This window comes from Oncorhynchus kisutch, linkage group LG7, assembly GCF_002021735.2.
Source record: "Oncorhynchus kisutch isolate 150728-3 linkage group LG7, Okis_V2, whole genome shotgun sequence".
Classification (NCBI taxonomy): domain Eukaryota; kingdom Metazoa; phylum Chordata; class Actinopteri; order Salmoniformes; family Salmonidae; genus Oncorhynchus; species Oncorhynchus kisutch.
The window spans coordinates 3875968-3895064 of NC_034180.2; the positions used below are offsets into that span (position 1 = coordinate 3875968).

The 19097-nt window shown below is 45.5% G+C and overlaps 1 protein-coding gene, 1 non-coding gene and 1 pseudogene across 3 annotated transcripts in view; all 3 read left to right on the plus strand.

Moving 5' to 3' along the window:
* The window catches only part of LOC109894743 (polypeptide N-acetylgalactosaminyltransferase-like 6), a 247805-nt gene that overhangs the window by 105071 nt on the left and 123637 nt on the right, over positions 1 to 19097 (plus strand). The window lies entirely within an intron of this gene.
* LOC116374737 (U5 spliceosomal RNA) lies at positions 4308 to 4424 on the plus strand. Its single transcript, XR_004210698.1, has one exon. It is a non-coding gene; the product is annotated as a U5 spliceosomal RNA (small nuclear RNA).
* Positions 6698 to 6851, plus strand: LOC116374730 (uncharacterized; annotated as a pseudogene).

The following is a 19097-nucleotide window of genomic DNA, read 5'->3' on the forward strand; positions in this document are numbered from 1 at the left end:
AAAGAAAAATGTGCAAATATTGTACATTTCAGGTGTCCAAAGTTCTTAGAGACTTACCCAGAAAGACTCACAGCTGTAATCGCTACCAAAGTTGTTTCTAGCATGTATTGTCTCAGGGGGCTGAATACTAATCTAATCAATATATATGAGTGTTTTTATTTTTCATAATTGTGTTTCAAATGTCAGCATTTTTCTTCCAGTTTGAAATTAGAGTATTTTGGGTAGATCGTTGATCTAATTAAATCCAAATGAAATCAACTCAAATCCCACTTTGTAACACAACAAAATGTGGAAAAGGTCGCAGGGTGTGAAGCACTGCAAATCCCCTCTTGACAGACCACAGACAAGTGAAGGCAATAGACAACTTCTCTGGTAGAATATTGACATTAGTCAGAAAAAAATGTTCCAGGGTCAAAATTGACTACAAAATGTAAATAGGATATTTTTGGTAATAAATTCATTTTTGTCCAAAACAGAGATTTGAGAGATAATTAAGAAAACATTTTATGTCACGGAATTAAGGTTTACCATAACAGTTTTCCTTGGGTTGGGTTTATTTCAACCCTGTCCACATGCCCACAGCTGGCAGCACCCAAGTATCATCAATTCGGAGCACAGCTACACGCAACCCATTCGTAATGCCGGTCAATTTGGTTTGACATTTGATATCCCTATGTGGCTAGTTAGTGACCATCAGTTAATTACACAATTTACATGGAGCATTATTTTAAAATGTCAATAGCTTAAAATTCAATGACTTCAAAAAACCTCAAACCAACTATACATTTTAGAAATCCATATGCAAATATTAAAAGCATTTAGTGAGACAACTTAAAGGTGTGCAACATGAAAATATGGTCCCATTTACATTGTGTAGGCCAGTGACAATAAAAGTTGGGATTTGAATCGATTTTAAATTTAGGCTGTAAAACAAAAACATTTGAAAGAGTCAAGTGGTGTGAATACTTTCTGAAGGCACTGTATATTAATAATATCTTGTCAGCGCATTACCGGGTCCCAAGGTCTGGCCGGGAGCAGTTGTAGCAGGCTGTACTGTACTTTAACATGACAAATGTTCCTCCTGCTGTTGAAAAGGTTTTAAATCCTCTAGCAGTCGGGATGATCAATCGATACCAAGTCCTGCTGTTCCACAGTCCTCCATCTTGACTACTGTATGTGTGGTACCTAAATCAACGGATGCGTCACCTTAATCAACGGATGCATCACTTTTCACCACCGTCAACCTTTCTTTCTGCTGGAGAGAAGGAGAGAGAGAAAGGAAAAAAATATATATATTGTCACATACACCGGATAGTTGAAGTGACATGTGTTGTTGTACATTGTCAGCAATGGTAGTACAGCAAATCTACAGATTTTATTTCACCTTGTCTGCTCAGGCATTCAAACGGCCCAATGCTCTAACCACTAGGCCACCTGCCAGGAGAGAGCAGGAGCAGTGTTCTATTCATATAGGACTCATTTACCAAAGAACGTCTGGAGTAAGATTATCACTGGGGGAAAATGCTCTTTACTTTTTAACTGCAAACTGAGGCAACCTTGGGATAAAAGTTTAAAAAACAAGCCAAGTCAAAATGTCCAAAGAAATGAAAGCCATAATGGATTTAGAATTTCCTACAATTTCCTTTCTCAGTCATTTCTTTACTGAAATGTCCTTCCACTGCCTCTCCTGGTGGACTGACATTTGGTAAATGACTTTTCCAACAGTCTTGAATCAGCTCCCACATAGTCCATTGTTTTGTCTTAAAAACCAGCACATTTTGTCTTTCTTCTTTTTAGAATATACAGGTGTTACTTGGCCCATCTTGGAGACCCATATTGGAGAGAAAACATAGGGGAAACAATGCTGTACTCACAGGGTTAATTCACCTAGAACAACAAATAGCTCTTCCACTCTTCTACAGCTCTAACACTATACTCTATATAACCGCCAGGGCATTAGTAGCTGAGATGGATGTCACAGACATGATTGGTTCTCCAATCCACATGGCTTCCCTCCCATTTCTCACCATATCAGGTTTGAGGCTTTTTTCTCTCAAAGCACTTCTTCCATTTCATGGATGAGGTTATTTCTCCCAACACTCGTAATGGGCTTGAGCTGCAGACCCAGAGAGTAGATGGAAGCAGAGAGGTGAGGGAGGAGGTTGGGAGGGAGGGAACCTGCCAGGCGTAGTCATGATGATCATCTGACTGGAGATACACTACTGGTCAAAAGTTTTAGAACAGCTACCTATTCAAGGGTTTTTCTTTATTTTTACTATTTTCTACATTGTAGAATAATAGTGAAGACATCAAGACTATGAAATACTATGAAATAACACATATGGAATCATGTAGTAACCAAAAAAGTGTTAAACAAATCAAAATATATTTTATATTTGAGATTCTTCAAATAGACACCCTTTGCCTTGATGACAGCTTTGCACACTCTTGGCATTCTCTCAACCAGCTTCATGAGGTAGTCACCTGGGGTAGAGGAGAGGAGAGGAGGTGGAGGAGAGGAGACCGGATGTAGAGAAGAGGATAGGTAGAGGAAAGGAGAGAGGAGGTAGAGGAGAGAGGAAGTAGAGGAGAGGAGAGAGGAGGTGGAGGACAGGAGACCGGATGTAGAGAAGAGGATAGGTAGAGGAAAGGAGAGAGGAGGTAGAGGAGAGGAGAGGAGAGAGGAAGTAGAGGAGAGGAGAGAGGAGGTGGAGGAGAGGAGACCGGAAGTAGAGAAGAGGATAGGTAGAGGAAAGGAGAGAGGAGGTAGAGGAGAGGAGAGAGGAAGTAGAGGAGAGGAGAGAGGAGGTGGAGGAGAGGAGACCGGATGTAGAGAAGAGGATAGGTAGAGGAAAGGAGAGAGGAGGTAGAGGAGAGGAGAGAGGAAGTAGAGGAGAGGAGAGAGGAGGTGGAGGAGAGGAGACCAGATGTAGAGAAGAGGATAGGTAGAGGAAAGGAGAGAGGAAGTAGAGGAGAGGAGAGAGGAAGTAGAGGAGAGGAGAGAGGAGGTGGAGGAGAGGAGACCGGTTGTAGAGAAGAAGATAGGTATAGGAAAGGAGAGAGGAGGTAGAGGAGAGGAGAGAGGAAGTGGAGGAGAGGAGAGAGGAGGTAGAGGATCGAGAAGGTGGAGGACAGGAGGCAGAAGAGGATAGAGGGAGGCCACAGGTGGTCTGAAAGGCGGAGAAATGATACGTAAGATTGTTCCTTTCCTCAATTGTATTTTCTACATTGCTAATGTTATTCCTACTAAACATGAGGAATGTATTAGATGTGAGGTGTATGCTCTGGAATGGCATGTACATATACTACATAACCAAAAGTATGTGGACACCTGCTTGTCGACCATCTCATTCCAAAATAATGGGCATTAATATGTTGTTGGTTGCCCCTTTGCTGCTATAACAGCCTCCACTCTTCTGGGTAGGATTTCCACTAGATGTTGGAACATTGCTGCGGTGACTTGCTTCCATTCAGCCACAAGAGCATTAGTGAGGTCAGGCTCTGATGTTGGGCGATTAGGCATGGCCCGCGGCCTGTGTTCCAATTCATCCCAAAGGTGTTTAATGGGGTTGAGGTCAGCTCCAATGTTCCCTCAAATTGTGGGGGCACTGAGCAAATTTAGGCCATGTGAGGCTACTGTAGCTATTTGATCATAATGTAGGGCTACCAGAGTGGACAACCATTAAAAAAACTATGGAGAAAATGCATCCCCTAACATTTTAACATGGAAATAGCTGTTCTATCATTCAGCCTACAGTAGTACAGCCAATGTGTGGTGTTCAATGTAGACCTACATTCCATGATACTTTTTTAAAAACATGCAGGGCTTGACATTAACCTGTTTATGTTGTGTTGTTTGATGCAAGAAACCACTTTACAAAATAAAATGCATTATTATTCCCTTACCATTATTACAGAGAATCAGACAAATTGTGCTACCCTCTGCGAATTGGCTACTTACTTTATTCAAGCCTGTCTCAAAATACAACACTGCCCCTTTAAGACAAAACAAAAGCTCTTCACCTGACTTGCTTTTCAAAGATGTCTAGAAATGTATACATTTTGTGCTCTTGTAGGAAGCAATCAGTCCCCTATTACTGACTACAAATGATCTATAACTAGGTTAATAGCTCACTAACTAGCAAAGATATTAACAAAATGTGCACATGTGGCTACATGCAGCTCTCACTTTGATCTCAAAACAAGCGCATCTATTCATGACTGCTCATGCTGTCAACACAGTCCAGTTGGCACAGATTCATATATGGCAATGGTTGATTTGTAAATAAGCCTACTGCATCTCCGTTTATCTCTGGCTTCTCTTCATTACGCACAAGCCTTTCGCCTTTTACTAAAGACTTCCGTGGAGAGGAACACTTACGAGTTCAACATATTTTTGGAGGGGCTTTGCTTCTTGCAGAGCCCAGTATCTTGTTTCAAGAGAAATTGACAGAGATGGGCCAGGATAGTGACTTAAAGACGCATTAGCGACTTTTTACAAAAAACACCTGCCTGTCTGTAGCCGGGGAAACGGTGGGTGGGTGGGGAGGAGCCGGCTCTTGCCAACCCGCTGAGGTCTGTAGAGACCCCCGGGGGCCCGGCGGTTGCAGGGTTCCATTTGTGGGTTATCGCTTCTCGGCCTTTTGGCTCAGATCCAGCTTGGTACCGAGGTGCCCCAGAGCTCGCTGAGTCAAAAGGTCGAAGGTAGGAAGGCGATAAGGTAAATTTGTGGGACGGTGTCCTTTTACAAGGCGGTCTTTTTGGTTTTCTCTTGGCTTCCTTTTGGAGAGCTGTTTTTGTTGGTTTGGTTTAAACGTCCTTTTTAGGTTTTAGAAATGGAGCCTAAAAGTTTAAACAAGTCTGGACCAGGAATTGGGTTAACCAATGCAATGAGGTTTGCATGGAGGGAGAAAGCTATAGAGCCATTCGGGAGGGAAACTTTCGGAAGAACAGTATTGATGGGGTTACTGAAGCTCGAGACAAAGGATGTTTTATGCCTGCAAGAAAATCCTATGGAGAGGGCATTTGACGTGACTTTTCATAGAGAAGACAAGCATGGAGATATTCTGAAGAAGGCTAAAGAATTAAGTATGACAAGGCCTTTGAGCCTTTATGACGTGACAAACCTGGCGAAAAGTAATTTTAGATTGGTAACTGTGACTATGTATAACACCCATGTGACTGATAATGAGGTGAGGGCCTTTCTGGGGAGGTATATGGATAATGTCTCCTCAGGAAGGCTCTTCAAGGACTCTCTTGGGTTCTGGACTGGGAGGAGAGGATACCAGGCCCTTCTTAGGGAGGGCCCGGAGGGTTTTGATGGTTACCTACATCCCCCAGCGATGTTCTCCCTGGGGGCTGACAGGGGGACGTTGAATTATGCCCGTCAGCCTCCTTTCTGCAGGCGATGTATGGCCTACGGCCACACACTCGAGGGATTGTGTCGAGCCGAAGGCATGTCATGGGTGTGGCTCGGTAGCACACCTGTGGCGGGACTGCCCGGCTCGGCAGAGGTCATACGCGTCTGCAGCTAGGGGGGGAGCGAGAGCGGGGGATGGAGGAGGTAAAGGAAGAGAGGAACTGGAAGAAGGGGGTGGCAGAGGTGGAAGGACTGCGCCGAAGGAGTCTAGGAGAGATGAAGAGGAGGAGGCGGTGAGGGTCGGGACAGGAGAGGTGGCTGGGAAGGAAGGAGAGGTGGACGGGATGGAAGAAAAGGTGGCTGGGATGGAAGGAGAGGTGGTCAGGACGGAAGGAGAGGTGGCCGGAACGGAAGGGGAGGTAGCCGGGAACGGAAGGAGAGCTGGCCGGAATAGAGGAAGGGAAGGAGGTAGAAGGAGAAAAAAAGAAGAAGAAGAAGGAGACGGTGATGGATGAGGGTCAGGAGACGGTGAGAGTGGAGAGAACAGAGGAGAGGAAAGAGGTGGAGGAGGTTTTGGTGATGGAACCGGAAGGAGAGGTGGAAGGGCGAGAGGGTGTGAAGGACTGGGGGGAAAGTGATGTGGTGAGGGCAAGGGTGGAAGAGTTGAGAGGGATGGTGGGGGGATTGGCAGAGGGGGAAAGGAAAAAGGACGAGAGCACATGTGAACATATATATAAAGGTCCCCTGCTAAATGCACCTCCGTGCAAGAGGACAAAGAAGGTGGAGCGGGTGGACAGCAGGAGGAGGAGAGGTGGAAAGAGGGGGGGAGGGGCAGAACGGGGGGGTGGGGAGGTAGCGGGGCCCTCGTGGGCTCCGTCTTCCTCATCTTTTAAGCCCCTGGCTGAACTTGACCTCCCAGGTATGGCCAGTGCCTGGATGATGGAGGGAGAGACGGGCTTCCTGTTTGGGGATGTGGGGTCCCCGGTCCGGAGTCCGGAGGAGGGAGGGGTGATGGACTTAAGTGTGGGGCATGTGCCGGGTACTGCTCCTGTGTCCAGGGGAAGGGAGATGGTGGTTGAGGGGGGTGTTTTAGTGGATTTAGGAGTGGAGGTGGGGTCACAGGTAGCCGGGATAGAGAAGGGGAGCACTGGGTGAGATTTTGTTGTAATATAGGTGGTGTATATGGGTAGTTTGTAGGTTATAGGTTATTGGTTATTGTTTTTTTGGTATTGGTTATTGTTTATTAGTTTTGGAATAATGATTTGTATTTTGTTGGTATTGTATATTTAAGTTGATGGAATTACGGATGATTATTGTTTGGTTTTTGGAAAGTAATAAATATATTTTATAAAAATAAAAAAAATCAGTTCTTATCAGTTTATATCTGATACGTCCCCCATCGGGGGACTACATATTAAATGGATTTTTCGAAATGGGGCTTGCTCCGTCCGCTCCACGGACGGTACACGTCCGCTCCACGCATCGACCCGGTATTGCAGCTAGCTAGCAGAAGAAGAGAAGGAAAGAAACATTCAAACTGAAAAAAGGGCGAAGCGCCCTTCAATGGGGTCCCCCGTTTCCCGCCATTTTACTTAAAAAAAAATTGGGCCAGGATAGTGTGTGTGTGTGTGTGTGAGTGTGTGTGTGTCTCTCTCTCTCTGTCGCTGTGCCTCTGTGTCTCTGTGTATGTGACCTTCTTTTTATCCACAGCCCTCGAAAACTTGGAAGAGTGGTCACCAACATTTTCTGAGTCAAGATCACTTGCAAGCTAATATCTTCCGCTCAGATTCTTTTTAACATGACTTAAAAAACGTAAGCCCATGCAACATGAACCAATGATAAACAGTACTGTAGCAATGAGGTTTGTACAGTAAGCTATAGGCCCAAATACATTACCGCCGCTTTTGGCCTTTTGCTTGAATTTACCTGCCATTGCATTGTTGTTCGGGCCATTTTTGGAGGTAGGCTAATGTGATCTGTTAATGTATTATTTGTGTAGCACAGCTGAATGATCATACATTGAAGTCATTTGATTTTAATTGTAATTTTACTGGGGTGATGGTGCCTGCATCTGATGGCCAGTCTCAGCGGAGGGAGAGAGCAGACTGAGGGTCCGCTTCTCAACATCCCTCTGCTCTCCCTTTCCTCCGCTGACACTGACCAAGAAGGGACACCGTCTTCCAGCTGATGGTAAAACTCGTGTTGCACCGCATTATTTCTCCCATGAACAGAGAAAGTGAAATATTCCTTGATATTGAAAAAGACCCAAGCCACTTATAATAACAACAATGCAAGACTATAGATACACTTTCCTCCTCATTCATTACTGCAGTGTTTGTTGTAGAGCTGAGTGGAAATAGGAAGAACGGGCATTTTATGGGTTATAAAAGTGTTGAATACAGTGTTGACAGTGCTGAGTAAGAACTTAAACATGAACTCACTCATAAAAACAGAAGCTCTTTGCCCTATTCATTGACAGTCTCTCTCTCGCAATCTCACAGTATCAATTTTGCTGTAACTTTCTTTTATGCCTACTATGTTACTGCAGACACGGTAATCTGAGCCGTCCGATTGGCCAGCGGTGGGCTAATAGTGCACTTCATTTGTTCTCTGGGCCCGCAGGGAAGGTGGAGTTTGTGCCTTCAGACACATGAAATGGTTCAAAATAGAAACAGTTTCATCTAAATAATTTCTTTGCTGCTACTTCTTGTTGACTTTTGTACGGGGGCATTGTCATGCTGAAACAGGAAAGGGCCTTCCCCAAACTGTTGCCACATAGTTGGAAGCACAGAATCCACTGCTCCGTTCTGTGAGCTTGTGTGGCCTACCACTTCACGGTTGAGCCGTTGTTGCTCTTAGACATTTCCACTTCACAATAACAGCAGTTACAGGGAAGCTCTAGCAACGGTGCCACATTGAAAGCTCTTCAGTAAGGCCATTCTACTGCCCATGTTTTTCTATGGAGATTGCATGGCTGTGTGCTCAATTTGAAATACCTGTCAGCAACAGGTGTGGCTGAAATAGCCGAATCCACTCATTTGAAAGGGTGTCCACATACTTTTGTATATCCAGTATAGTATAGGTTGATGGATGAACCAAGGATCAGGACATCAGCCTGACTGCTAGGCCACCATGTTGTCTGGTTTGTTTCTGCTGAATATGGAACAGTCTTCCCTCCCGCTGACTTCCTCTGTATCCCCGGGGGGCCAGAGTGGTATAATGTCTGGAGGTGCTGTCTGAGGATGAGGCACTCAACTTGTTGTTGTGTTTGAGTCATTCGTTTCCCAGTAGAACAGGACATCTCATCTGACCGTGTCAGGAGATTACAGCTGAGACACGCTGCACCAAGTGAGATCAGGAAGACTGTCATTACCTGGCAAGTGCGTGTGTGTGTGTGTGTGTGTGTGTGTGTCATAGACATTAAAACCAGTAGATAGTGATAGCGCTGACGTATTTCTATAAAAAACTCCCAATGGCGCATGAAGTATTTGAATTTGAAGAGCACCATAATGCCAAATGGGACTGAATGGCACCAAAACATCACTAAGGATCATGGTGAAAGTGGCCGTAACTTGCAAAGGATCATGATCAATGCAGTTGTTTTCATCCTGCCTGAGAGACACGTGCAAAGAGCGTGGATGAGGGCCTGCCGGACAGTGATTGGTCTGTGTCAGCATGTGGTCCTGTGTGACGACAAATGTGCATAACGGATCACTATTTAATTTGATTAATAGATTTGTAGATTTGTACGTATAAGCCAAACAGCAGAGCTTGTGACTTTACACTCCAGAACGGACACGGGGGGCCTGGTGTGTGTGTGTCTATGGCCTTTTCTTACCCTTTCTATGTTGAGAGCTATTATTTCCCATGGGGAAGAGTGTCCCTCTCCTGTCTGTCAGTCTTTGTCCATCATTGAATAGATCCTGCCGAGCCATCAGAGGTCTGATTACAGCCCTGGAGGAGGAAACATGAAGGGACAATATCAGGGCAACTTCCCAGTCTTCATTTAAACCAGAACTTTTGACAAATCAGAGAGCGTGTGTGTGTGTGTGTGTGTGTCATTCCCCTTCCGATAGACACCAACAGCTCACCATGCTGATGTATCATCCTCTAGAAGTGACTTGGGGGTGTGTAACTCTGTGCAGTTCTATCCTGTTGTTAGTCATTGAGGGAGGGCTCTCTCGCTGTTAGACAGTCAAATTGCTGTGGGGTCACTGTGAGATCTTTTCAACAGCATCCTCCTGTGTGGCTTCTTGACAGAATGGCTATTGATTCGTCAAAACACACAGCCTTCGAAAAAGCTTTTAGTCAAAGAGCTGTGTTTATTATTGCTAACTGTGAATAGGATTGCTTGTAATTGCTCTAGAGTGTCTGCATTGCAGATTGATTAATTGATGTATTTATAGTTTTGCAATTTCACATTTTCTCTCTGAAATTATGTGGCTTTTGCTTTGGTCGACGTGGTGTTGGTGTTTGTTGTATAAGAGTTTTGTTGTCATGTTTTCCATGATGAAATCAGAGCAGCAAGGGTCCTATCACAAACCTGGAATCACCTGTTGTCATTATCAAATATGACAATGATATTGGGGGTATTCAATTGTGACATTGCTTCTCATTTGCAACAGTCGTCAGTTGACATTGAATCACCTGTTGATACTGTGGATGCTATTGTGGTTGTAGGTTACCTTTGCTCAGTGTTATCGTGGAGCTTAGAGTTTAGAGCAGACCACCATAGTCCCTGTGCCCAGGAACACAAAGGCAACCTGCCTAAATGACTACAGACCCGTAGCACTCACGTCCGTAGCCATGAAGTGCTTTGAAAGGCTGGTAATGCCTCACATCAACACCATTATCCCAGAAACCCTAGACACACTCCCATTTGCATACCGCCCAAACAGATTCACAGATGATGCAATCTCTATTGCACTCCACACTGCCCTTTCCCACCTGGACAAAAGGAACACTTATGTCCAGGTGGGACACCATAGTACCCTCAAAGCTCATCACTAAGCTAAGGATCCTGGGACTAAACACCTCCCTCTGCAACTGGATCCTGGACTTCCGGACGGGCCATCCCCCAGGTGGTGAAGGTAGGTAGCAACACATCTGCCACGCTGATCCTCAACACTGGAGCTCCCCAGGTGTGCGTGCTCAGTCCCCTCCTGTACTCCCTGTTCACCCACGAATGCATGGCCAGGCACGACTCTAACACCATCATTAAGTTTGCAGACAACACAACGGTGGTAGGCCTGATCACCTACAACGGTGAGACAGCCTACAGGGAGGAGGTCAGAGACCTAGCCGGGTGGTGCCAGAATAACAACCTATCCCTCAACATAACCAAGACTAAGGAGATGATTGTGGACTACAGGAAAAGGAGGACCAAGCACTCCCCCATTCTCATCGACGGGGCTGTAGTGGAGCAGGTTGAGAGCTTCAAGTTCCTTGGTGTCCACATCAACAACAAACTAGAATGGTCCAAACACACCAAGACAGTTGTGAAGAGGGCACGACATGCCTATTCCCCCTCAGGAAACTAAAAGATCCTCAAAATGTTCTACAGCTGCAACATCGAGAGCATCACTGCTGGTTGCATCACTGCCTGGTACAGCAATTGCTCGGCCAACGACCGCAAGGCACTACAGAGCGTAGTGCATACGGCCCAGTACATCACCGGGGCTAAGCTGCCTGCCATCCAGGACCTCTACATCAGGCGGTGTCAGAGGAAGGCCCTAAACATTGTCAAAGACCCCAGCCACCCCAGTCATAGAATGTTTTCTCTACCACCGCATGGCAAGCGGTACAAGAGTGCCAAGTCTAGGACAAAAAGGCTTCTCAACAGTTTTTACCCCCAAGCCATAAGACTCCTGAACAGGTAATCAAATGGCTACCCGGACTATTTGCATTGTGTCCCCCCCCCCCCCCAACCCCTCTTTGACACTGCTGCTACTCTCTGTTTATTATACTGATATGCATAGTCACTTTAACTATACATTCATGTACATACTACCTCAATTGGGCCGACCAACCAGTGCTCCCGCACATGGCTAACCGGGCTATCTGCATTGTGTCCCGCCACCCGCCACCCACCACCCGCCAACCCCTCTTTTACGCTACTGCTACTCTCTGTTCATCATATATGCATAGTCACTTTAACCATATCTACATGTACATACTACCTCAATCAGCCCGACTAACCGGTGTCTGTATGTAGCCTCGCTACTTTTATAGCCTCGTTACTGTACATAGCCTTTTTACTGTTGTTTTATTTCTTTACTTACCTATTGTCACCTAACACCTTTTTTTGCACCATTGGTTAGAGCCTGTAAGTAAGCATTTCACTGTAGGTTCTACACCTGTTGTATTCGGCGCACTTGACAAATAAACTTGGATTTGATTTGAGTGCTCCACTCTCAGATGGAGGATACAGTCAAGTCAAAGGTTAAGACTAAATGGCTTTGAATGGTTTTAATTTACTCCATTAAAGTGCCTAGAGATGACAAATAGGACCGTAAAAGACTTCAATGTCGCTGTTATCAAGGAAACGTCTTATTTAAGGCCAGTGGCGCGAAGCCTAGTCCTCCTAACCCAGACACGCTGCAGGGGTGCTGGGAAAATAGGGGAAATCACTGTAATAAAGGCTGATGTTAACGATGTGTACTGAGAAATTCAGGTAACTGCCAAAATAAAGGAAACACCAACATAAAGTGTCTTAATAGGGTGTTGTGTCACCATGAGCCAGAACAGCTTCAGTGCACCTTGGTATAGTGTCTCCTGACCCCTCCTGTCTCAGCCTCCAGTATTTATGCTGCAGTAGTTTATGTGTCGGGGGGCTGGGGTCAGTTTGTTATATCTGGAGTACTTCTCCTGTCCTATTCGGTGTCCTGTGTGAATCTAAGTGTGCGTTCTCTAATTCTCTCCTTCTCTCTTTCTTTCTCTCTCTCGGAGGACCTGAGCCCTAGGACCATGCCCCAGGACTACCTGACATGATGACTCCTTGCTGTCCCCAGTCCACCTGGCCATGCTGCTGTTCCAGTTTCAACTGACCTGAGCCCTAGGACCATGCCCCAGGACTACCTGACATGATGACTCCTTGCTGTCCCCAGTCTACCTGGCCATGCTGCTGCTCCAGTTTCAACTTCCACCTGACTGTGCTGCTGCTCTAGTTTCAACTGTTCTGCCTTATTATTATTCGACCATGCTGGTCATTTATGAACATTGAACATCTTGGCCATGTTCTGTTATAATCTCCACCCGGCACAGCCAGAAGAGGACTGGCCACCCCACATAGCCTGGTTCCTCTCTAGGTTTCTTCCTAGGTATTGGCCTTTCTAGGGAGTTTTTCCTAGCCACCGTGCTTCTACACCTGCATTGCTTGCTGTTTGGGGTTTTAGGCTGGGTTTCTGTACAGCACTTTGAGATATCAGCTGATGTACGAAGGGCTATATAAATAAATTTGATTTGATTTGATTTGTATAGATTCTACAAGTGTCTGGGACTCTATTGGAGGGATGTGACACCATTCTTCCATGAGAAATTGGTGGAAAACGCTGTCTCAGGCGCTGCTCCAGAATCTTCCATACTGTAAGTGTTCCATTGGGTTGAGTTCTGGTGACTGATACTCACACACGCAGCCTTTAAACCGCCTATGGTCATTTGAAACCCCTCTTTCAAAGACACTGATATCTCTTCTTCTTGCCAGGGTAGCCAAAATAATGGGCAACTAGGCATTTTTATACATGACCCTAAGCATGATGGGATGTTACTTGCTTAAATAACTCAGGAACCACATGTGTGGAAGCACCTGCTACCTGGGACAGCCAGAAGAGAACTGGCCACCCCTCAGAGCCTGGTTCCTCTCTAGGTTTCTCCCTAGGTTCCTTCCTTTGTAGGGATTGTTTCATAGCCACTGTGCTTCTATATCTGCATTGCTTGCTGTTTGGGGTGTTAGGCTGGGTTTCTGTACAGCACTTTGTGACATCTGCTGATGTAAAAAGGGCTTTATAAATACATTTGATTTGATTTGAAAATACTTTGTATCGCTCATTTGCCCAAGTGTTTTCTTTTTTTTGGCAGCTACCTGTATATGTTAGTTAAAACGAGAAGTGGGGTCAGGTGGGGTGGTCCCTCTATGGCTGTTTGAGGAGTAGGAATGGGACCAGGGAGGAAATGATCAGCTGTGAGGGAGGGGGACAGCACTCTTAGAAAAAAACATGCTTTCTAGAACCTAAAAGGGTTCTTTGGCTGTCCCCATAAGATAACCCTTTGATGAAACCTTTTTGGTTTCAGGTAGAAAGGGTTCTGTGTAGAACCCTTTCCACAGAGGGTTTCCACAGACAGCTCTACCTGGAACCAAAAAGGGTTCTCCTATGGGGACAGCTGAAGAACCCTTTTGGAACCTGTTTTTCTAAGAGTGTATACACAGGATTTGACTACCAGTTATTCCTGATAATCAGGCCATCAGACCTATAGGGAGCAGAGTGTTTCCGGGTCATGTCATGTAGGTCTCCTTTGTAAAAGAGTTGACCTCAGTGACATTTCCTGGATAAACAAAGGTTAAAGAAAAAAGGAAAACGTGGATGAACTGAGGAGTGCAGGATGGCTTAGTTTAGACTGTTGTAGCTACACATACTGTGTGTGTGTGTGTGTGTGTGTACATACTGAGTTCACTACGTACCTGTACCTAGAGTTTCGGAGGTCCCCCAAGACATGTTTCTCCTAGGGTTGGGCCGATATATGTTTACATCGAATATGGCGATATCTGACATTGATGATATATCTATTTGAACTTTGCAAATCAAAACATGAAGTTTTACCATGAAGTGTAAATGAATGAACTGAGCCTTATTGTTTCACCATACAAAGATAATTTACGCCGCGAAACGATTATATCGGATATCGCGGTATTTGGAGTAGGATATCATAGAAGAGATCTCCCCAAATAGTGCAATGGGCCAGAGTCTTTAATGTTCAGTATGATATTATGACTGATATTAGGGTTGTCCGTTTGTTTCTGCAAAGTAGTTAAAACGCTGTCAGTTCCACTTTAATGCTCAGTATGAGCCATGGCACTGTAGTTGGAGATATGAGAGTGCAACCATAACAAGGCATGGGGCCTCCATATCATGTCATGCCTGTTTGGGTTTCATTAGCCGGAGAGGAATGATAGCACCCTATTCCCCATGGGAACTGGTTAAAAGTAGTGCATTATATAGGGAATAGGGTGCCATTTGAAACACTGCCAGAGTATGCATGTGCTCTTTGGGGTGTGACTGTTTACTGAGCTCTGTGGTTTAAACAGATCTGCTCCTGAGGGCCTCGGAGACAGATGAACTATGTCACTAAACTATCACAGGGCCCGTTGGAGGCAAGGTGGAGCGACAAGAGAGGGATGGGAGTTCAAACAGACAGAGAGGGATAGGGAATAGATAGAGGAGTGTGTGTGTGTGTGTGTGTGTGTGTGTGTGTGTGTGTGTGTGTGTGTGTGTGTGTGTGTGTGTGTGTGTGTGTGTGTGTGTGTGTGTGTGTGTGTGTGTGTGTGTGTGTGTGTGTGTGTGTGTGTGTGTGTATAGGCGGAGAAGAGAAATGCAAAAAAGCCTCACCTCTGTGGGATTGCCAGTGCCAATCAGCATGGTGGAAACAAGAAACTAGATTTACTTGTAGTAATTACAAGTAAATGTGTAAGTAAATGTACTGTAACTGCTGGCTGAGGATTCACAATGAAAGGAGCTATTTTGATATCTCGGCAAGAGACAAAGGTTTTTGGGAAGGGCATTGTAAAGGAGAGAGCGAGACAGAGAGAGAAAGAGAGAGAGAGAGTCTGGCTGTGTCACTTACTTTTAGATTGAAGCCCATTGGGAAATCGGTCCTCCCATCTGAGAAATCCCTTTGGTGAAATTTGATGCTGTAAAATAGAGCCTGCAGTTATTGCATCGCACTATTCCTGTCCTTTGACTCCATAGTTTACTCCTCAAACCTGCAGTTTCCTCTAGTAGTCTCCACTTTTCCCCTTTTTCTTAACGCAGATCTATCAGCATTATATTATACTTTGCGTGACATTAGATTAGCTGAGTATGCATAATTGGACACCAGGAGGGCCTTTGGGCATGTCTATAGTCTATCGTGGCTTCCTGTCCTTGTCCCCATAAGGTGTATCCTCATGAGCCACACAACAAGTGAAGTGTACCCTCCCTGACGCCTGGTCGTTTTATATTGTACCGGCCCTTTTCAAAAGTGTGTTATTTTAGCCCCACACACAAGCCTTTTCAGACAAAAAGCCAAGGGGTTGCTATGATACACCTCATCTGAACAGTCCATAAATTGCAACCAATAATGAGCCTGTTGCCGTGGGAAACATCTCGAGTTGATAGATGGCTCTCATTAACGTGAGGTGCTGCTGATTCTGGGAAATGGCCTTTCATTCTTTTCCCATGTTGTTTAATCTGCAGAAGCAAGAGCCATTTTCCACCACGTCCCTTGGTAATAGTAACCAAATTCATATTTTAACGTATAGAGAGAGAGAGAGAGAGAGAGAGAGAGAGAGAGAGAGAGAGAGAGAGAGAAATTAATAGCAACACCCCATGCGGGAGAGGCACGCTGGGGAGCAGAGTGGAGGTCTGGGAGGGGACTGTCATTTCCCCAGAAGTTCGTGTAGCACCACGTTTCCATTTAGGACAAGCATAAGAGACAGACAGACGGCTCTACAGCTCTGCTACTGTGGGACTGGGAACGAACCCCAGGTTGGGGACATGTTCTATTAACATACTGATACAGCCTTCAGCTACGAGACCAGACTGTGTACTACAGTGTTGTATTGGGATGAGAGTTTGACTGCGTGGAGACTACTACGCTGTAGTCGTGTAGTACAGTGATGTACTGTAGTCAATGAAAGCGTGTGAGACAGCAAGCCAAGACACTCCAACCCTGTGCCCTTCCTCCTTCGTGTCACTTAGCTCAGTGTGGAGCTACTTGAGAGGAGAGCGGAAAATGGTAGCTGAGTGTGTGTTTGTGTGTGTTCACTCTTTTGTGTGTGTTGTGTTCAATCTTTTGTGTGTGTGCGTGAGTACCTGTGTTTGAGAGTGTACACGTGTGTGTACCTCTGTGTGTGACCCATATAACAAGAGCGATAATCACCAAGCCGAACAAGCCCAAGCAATTGGGGTCAAGTGCTGGAAACACTATCGAAGCACCGTGTTGGAGGAGGATCAGTATCTCTACCTACCAAGGACACAAACACACACACACACACACACACACAACACGCTTAACTACTATACAACATTGCGATGCACAACTTCTCAGTTTTTCAACCAGCGCATAACACTGCTAAATGTGATATGTCGATACTCCTCCTCCTCCCGGTGAACGCCCTTGTCGATCAAATGTTCTCTGTCTCCTTCACAGAGAAATCCAATTACAGTGTTTCACCCGAGCACACACCTTCTAGTAATAGCAGTGGATAAACAATGTGCTTTTTAAAACAAGTGCTATCTGAGACTTGCACGCACACACGCACCCGAGCACACACCTTCTAGTAATAGCAGTGGATAAACAATGTGCTTTTTAAAACAAGTGCTATCTGAGACTTGCACGCACACACGCACCCGAGCACACACCTTCTAGTAATAGCAGTGGATAAACAATGTGCTTTTTAAAACAAGTGCTATCTGAGACTTGCACGCACACACGCACACGCACACACACACACACACACACACACACACACACACACACACACACACACACACACACACACACACACACACACACACACACACACACACACACACTCAAAGCATTAACCTTTCCAAAATACCATCTGGGAGACGATGTTGGTTAAGTCTTATTTAATAGATTTTTAATTCTAGATTGTCTTTTAAATCCTCCCAGTGAGAAGCACAATGACTAGATGATTGGCTATCCATCAGCTACACAAGTGGATGTTTTCTCACATGAAAAATTTATCAACCGTTTGAAAAATGGATCATGTATTATAATGCAGAGGGTTTGTGTTTTGTTGTCCTCAGATTAGTTACCAGTTAAGCAGTTGATCATTTTTTTCTGTTGGCTTGTACTGACGTACAGCCACCATTTTGTACCAGATGTTTTGTTAGTTACGATCAGGTTATATCAGGTTACGATCAGGTTATATCAGGTTACGATCAGGTTATATCAGGTTACGATCAGGTTATATCAGGTTACGATCAGGTTATATCAGGTTACGATCAGGTTATATCAGGTTACGATCAGGTTATATCAGGTTACGATCAGGTTATATCAGGTTACGATCAGGTTATATCACATCATAAATAGGGCTACAATATGTTATACAGATAAAAATACATCTTATGGAACAGCGAGGACTGTGAACAGTCACACACACAGGTACAATCACACATAACATACACACTATACACACGCGTACATCTGGATTGTGTATTGTAGTAGAGTAGTGGCCGGAGGGCACATACTTAATGTATTGTGAAATCTGTGGGAAAATGTATTTTAATGTTTGAAAATGTTATTATAATCGATATTACTGCCCAGGAAGAGTAGCTGCTACCTTGGTAGGAACTAATGGGGATCCCTAATAAATACAAATGAAGACATTTGTAGTGGGCTGTGAGTGGTGTATAATAATTTGCCTAATGTTGTTGTGATACAAGTAGTCTTGCATTTTTGTATCATATGTCTCATTATAGACAGTTTAGCCAGGGTGTAACCAAGGTGTAGCCAGGATGTAACCAAGGTGTAGCCAGGGTGTAACCAGGGTGTAGCCAGGGTGTAACCAGGGTGTAGCCAGGGTGTAACCAAGGTGTAGCCAGGGTGTAACCAGGGTGTAGCCAGGATGTAACCAAGGTGTAGCCAGGGTGTAGCCAGGATGTAACCAAGGTGTAGCCAGGGTGTAACCAGGGTGTAGCCAGGGTGTAACCAGGGTGTAGCCAGGATGTAACCAAGGTGTAGCCAGGGTGTAACCAGGGTGTAGCCAGGGTGTAACCAAGGTGTAGCCAGGGTGTAACCAAGGTGTAGCCAGGATGTAACCAAGGTGTAGCCAGGGTGTAACCAGGGTGTAGCCAGGATGTAACCAAGGTGTAGCCAGGGTGTAGCCAGAGTGTAGCCAGGGAGTAGCCAGAGTGTAGCCAGGGAGTAGCCAGGGTGTAGCCAGAGTGTAGCCAGGGAGTAGCCAGAGTGTAGCCAGGGAGTAGCCAGGGTGTAGCCAGGGAGTAGCCAGGGTGTAGCCAGGGTGTAGCCAGGGAGTAGCCAGGGTGTAGCCAGGGTGTAGCCAGGGTGTAGCCAGGGAGTAGCCAGAGTGTAGCCAGAGTGTAGCCAGGGAGTAGCCAGAGTGTAGCCAGGGTGTAGCCAGAGTGTAGCCAGGGTGTAGCCAGAGTGTAGCCAGGGTGTAGCCAGGGTGTAGCCAGGGAGTAGCCAGAGTGTAGCCAGGGTGTAGCCAGAGTGTAGCCAGGGAGTAGCCAGAGTGTAGCCAGGGTGTAGCCAGAGTGTAGCCAGGGTGTAGCCAGAGTGTAGCCAGGGTGTAGCCAGGGTGTAGCCAGAGTGTAGCCAGGGATCAGCCAGAGTGTAGCCAGGGTGTAGCCAGAGTGTAACCAGAGCGTAACTTATGGTGGGTGATGAGATTGTGAAAACTTGTTTTTATTTTATTCTCTCAGGCCTTAACTTATTAAGGCGAGACATGATGCTGTCCAGTGATTCACTAACTCATTGTCAGGCCCAGGTACTACTG